The following is a 5,000-nucleotide window of genomic DNA, read 5'->3' on the forward strand; positions in this document are numbered from 1 at the left end:
AGAAACCACCGAAGTGATCAGTTCCTCCACGAACCGGAGCGACCCGCTGTTGGTATGTCTGGTTGCCTGCGATAATATCTGGCCCTGTAACTCGGAGACTCGGTTCCTCCTCAAACCGGGGCGATCAAATGTTGCGTCTCGTTGCCTGTGATTATATATGATAAACTCTGTTCTTGTGACTGTTGAATTTGCATTACTAAAATTCCCTCCGACAGTTCTCTACGATTCCCGGCACAGTGCCCAGCAAAGGAACCATACTCGATCTCTCCCACACTTTCACCAGCTTCCCCCACGCCCAGGTCAAGAATGTGGCCGCCCTCCGCCCACACGCCCACGCCCACGCCCACATTCTCAAACAAGCACACTGTACATACAGACACGTAAAACATTTGTTCTGGCCCCCACGCCCAACATTGTGAAATGGCTTAGAACCCTCACCCCCATTCCCAAGACCTCTCTTTCGAAAACAGATCGAGAAATTTAAAAAATAATAATAATAATAAAAAATAAAAATAACAAAATAAAATTAAGAGAAATTACACAAAAAATCAACAAGAATATGAATAAAAGAAACACCAAGAAGACAACAGCACAGGACTCGTGATACGCCACAGACACTTAAGTGGCCGCTATGACTTTAATGGGCTCCGCAACACCCACACTCATCTCCTCTCCCTGCTATCCCTCTGTGCACTGACAAATAACAAACGCAAGAGACATGTGCGGGAATATAAGGAGAGTGCGAAAGAGCGAGAGAGTGAGAGGGAAGTATACGTGGTAGCTGATACACAACAAAAAAACACTGATAGAGTGGAGGCGGAGAAAGAGAAATGGGTAGAGGGAAAGAGTGAAAAGGGAAGGGAGGAAGAGAAAAATAGAAAGCTAAAGAAAGAAAAAATGAGAGAAAAGAAGGAAAAATAGAGGAGGGGGAGGGAAATTCCCGCAACCAGAATACCGGGAACAGTTACTCGTGCCTCCTCTCCTCTCGGGGTCTCCGTCATCGCACTCTAGCCAGCAGCTGCTGCTTCGCCTCCAAATCCCGCCCTCCCCCCTTTTCCTCTTTATCTCCTTTTTTCCATCTATCGTTATTTTCATTCCACCTTTTCGTTTTATGCGTTTCCCTCTTCCCGCCTGGGTACTGGCTTTTGTTTACTCTCTTTTTTCGTGCTTCGCAAGGATATAAGAGGAAAAGAATAATAGGAAAGACAATCAGGGGAAAAAATAGACAGAGCCATTCCCGGAGATCAAGCCAGACGGCGTCCCGAGGAGGTTCTCGGTACTGTCCTGGCACTTCCCAGATCCAGCGCCTCCTCTTCCTCCTCCCCCTCCTCGTCCTTGACACCTCTTCCCTTCGTCCAACTACTCCAACCCTTTCTCACTCCTCCCTTCTTCCTTTCCTTCCTACTCCACCCCTTTCTCCCTTCCTCCCCCTCCTCTCTTCCCCCTTTCCGTCCTACTCCACCCCTATCTCCCTGCTCTCCTCCCCCTCCCGCCCTTCCGCTTCCCCTGCCCCTCTACCCCTATCCTTCCCGCGGCCTTGCTGTCTGGCCGCTGGCTGGCACACCAAGTTTTCCTCCACGTCACGAACGCCGTCTGCTGCGTGTGTATATGCCTTGGTGCGTTTGTGTGCTTGCCTGCTTGTCTACCTGCCCGTCCGTCTGATTTTCACACTTTTGTTTCTCTTTCTCTCTCTCTCTCTCTCTCTCTCTCTCTCTCTCTCTCTCTCTCTCTCTCTCTCTCTCTCTCTCTCTCTTCCGCCCTCACAGCGCGTGATTCAACCCCGGATGAAACCGAGCCCACACAGAGTGAGGCCAGTCTCTGTCAAGCAGGACCCACATCGAACCCCCAACCCTCAGTAGCCCCTACCTACCTCCCCTCCCCACCTTCTAGGCTACTTCCATCCCAGGACACAGCAGAGTCCTTAAAGAGCACCATCCCTCACCGCCCCAGCACCTTACGCCCGCCGGTGTAGCACATGGTCACGCAGGGGAAGCCGCGCAACTTTTCAGAGAGAGAAAAAAAAATACACGGCAGTAACCCAAGCTAGCTGCACACACGTGAGGAGAAGCCACACAGGAGCGGGAGAGGCGGGGAGACAGATACAAGGAAGACTGAAGGAAAGGGGAGGAATGTAGAGAGTGGAAAAGGCGGACGCACGATTTCAAGGTGGATCAATTATGAAAGCCTTTTCCTGGGAAAATCAGAAAAGTGGAGAAGAGGGGGGAGAGGGGACTCAAGACAGACACGGCGGTATCAGCAAGGTCGTGCGAGCGTGAGTGGGGAAACGGAGGCGGGGGAGGGAGAGAGGAGAGGGGGAGTGCAAGAGCTCCGTGGCACTAGTGACCCACCAACACAGAAGCGCACAGTGAAGCGGCCCAACAGACGAGGCACAGACACACAAATAAACTTTTCTCGTTGTAATTCCTTCTCTCTCTCTCTCTCTCTCTCTCTCTCTCTCTTCTCTCTCTCCTCTCTCTCCTCTCTCTCTCTTTTCTCTCTGAGTCAGTAAAGACGTTCATGCTCTCTTATGGGATATAGTGTCATTCTAATTTGGTCCATAACATTCTTAAAATCCAAAAAAAGACAAACACACGATAGGGGACGACGTAGAAAGTTTCTGAAAAACAAAAATTAGAAAGGTGAGAAGAAAAAATCAGAACAACAGGTCAGAGTGAGAGTGAGTGACGTGAGGAGAGGAGGAGGGAGGAGAGAGAGGAGGAGAGAGAGAGAGAGAGAGAGGAAGGAGGGGAACGAGAGTGAGAGAAGAGAGATAAGAAGAGAGCGAGAGAGAGACAGAGAGAGCGAGAGAGAGAGAGAAGGAGAAAGAGAGAAAGAGAGGAGAGAGAGAGAGAGAAGAAAACAGTGAGCGAGGATGAGAGCGTGAGCGATGAGAGAGAGACATGAGCGAGAGAAGAGACAGTGAGCAGAGATGACGAAGACAGAAATCGGACAAAGAGAGAAAGGAGAACTGAGAGAGTAGAACGTATGTCTCGTAGAGAGAGATAGAGACGAGAGGGAGAGAGTGAGAGAGAGAGGAGGAGAGAGAAGAGAGAGGAGAGAGAGAGAGAGAGAGAGAGAGAGGACAGAAAACAGAGAGAGCAGACTGAGTAGCGAGATGAAGGAGAGAGTGAGAGGAAGAGAAACGGCACAAGAGACAGAGACGAAACAGACACAGAGAAGGAGGAGGAAGAGGGAGAATGGATAGATAGAGAAGAGAAATAGAAAGGAGAGAAGAGAGAGGGAAGGAGGGGGGGAGGGAGAGAGATGAGGAGAGAGAGGAGAGAGAGAGAGAGAGAGAAGAGGAGAGAGAGAGAGAGAGAGTGAGAGGAGAGAGAGAGAGAGAGAGAGAGAGGAGAGAAGAGAGAGGAGACGAGAGAAGAGAGAGAGAGAGAGAAGAGAAAGAGAGAGAGAGAAAGAGAGAGAGAGAGAAAAGAAAGAGAGAAGAGAGAGAGGAGAGGAGAGAGACGAGAAGAGAGGAGAGAGAGAGAGAGAGAGAAAGAGAGAGAGAGAGAGAGAGAGATAAACAAATGCTTGTAGGCATCCAAAACAGTAAAGTTGTTTAACAAATCCCACGAACACAGAACCAGCACTAATTATTAAGTGATGAAATTGAATCAACTGAAAAATATTGTTCGTTCAGCTGATAAGCGACAAACAACATATACAAACTATCCAGAGTTTAGCCTTTTAGTAACGTTTGTTTGTTTGTTTGCCGGGCTTCTACTGTCACAACGCCATTTTTCTACTACTTATTCACACATACTACATGCATTTGTACATGCAATACAATGAAAGAGTACATAAGAACACATACAGATATGTAAATAGAGATATATATATGGCACCAGGAAACCTGACCAACCACACTTGTTTCAGCGACAAAGTCAACATCAAAACACGATTATAAATATAAAGAGAAATAACGTAAACCTTTCTTCGTTCGTAATCAAAATAGAAAAAAATAGGCAAAGATCGCAGTTTTCGCAAAAAAAAAAAAAAAAATCTATAATCTGCTCTTATATATAGCTAATTTATTTTTTGAATGGCAGTATCTACTGTGATGCAACATAGTAATCCACTAACAGATATTTACCAAAAGTCATTTTTATTAATAATGTGACTAGCCTAACAGATTTCACAACCGCACTCGCTTTCGCTTTCGTCATGGCCCTTATTATGAAAATGGATAATAACGTGATCATACTAAGTTACACAGGCCTATGCATGTAGGTGTATATACCATTGCGTTTAATATACAGACTATAAGCACATACTACGTTTACACAAGGGATATAATAAGATAGATGGTGAAAAACAAATACAGAGAAACTAAGAGAGAGAGGCAGAAACAGACAGAAAAAAAACTCGGATGTAAATCATAAACGTTAAAAATTATTTGTGCCACACTAAAAATTCCACAGAATGAGAACAGTGACGATAGTGTTCGGAAGTTCGTATGTTTGGCCAGCATACAAGTGTGACCCGAAGTTTTGGCAATAACCACTGCATAGCTTTACTGTTTCTCCTTTTCTGTTGAACTGACATTTGCTGAGAACACTAAACATGGTAAAAGAAAATATACTGAAGACGTCGAGAATGAAAACAGGAGACAGAGAGGGGGAGAGAGAGAGAGAGTGAGAGAGAGAGAGAGAGAGAGAGAGAGAGAGAGAGAGAGAAAGAGAGAGAGAGAGAGAGAGGAGAGAAAGAGAGAGAGAGAGAGAGAGAGAGAGAGAGAGAAGAGAGAGAGGAAGAGAGAGAGAAAGAGAATGAGAGAGAGAGAGAGAGAGAAAGAGAATGAGAGAGAGAGAAGAGCTAGAATGAGAGAGAGAGAGGAGAGAGAGGGGAGGAAGAGAGAGAGAGAGAGAAGAGACGATGAGAGAGAGAGAGAGAGAGAGAGAAAGAGAGGGGGAGAGAGAGAGAGAGAGAAGAGAGGAGAGAGGGGGAAGAGAGAGAGAGGGGGGGGGAAGGGAGAGGGAGAGAGAGAGGGGAGGGGGAAGGGA

At 46.8% G+C, this 5,000-nt stretch overlaps 1 protein-coding gene across 1 annotated transcript in view; it reads right to left on the reverse strand.

Annotated features, from left to right (window-relative positions):
* LOC119583697 (histone-lysine N-methyltransferase, H3 lysine-79 specific-like) overlaps positions 1–5,000 on the reverse strand; it is a gene marked incomplete in the record, with an annotated part of 145,940 nt that overhangs the window by 139,840 nt on the left and 1,100 nt on the right.

The sequence above is a fragment of the Penaeus monodon genome, chromosome 17 (genome assembly GCF_015228065.2).
Source record: "Penaeus monodon isolate SGIC_2016 chromosome 17, NSTDA_Pmon_1, whole genome shotgun sequence".
Classification (NCBI taxonomy): Eukaryota; Metazoa; Arthropoda; class Malacostraca; order Decapoda; family Penaeidae; genus Penaeus; species Penaeus monodon.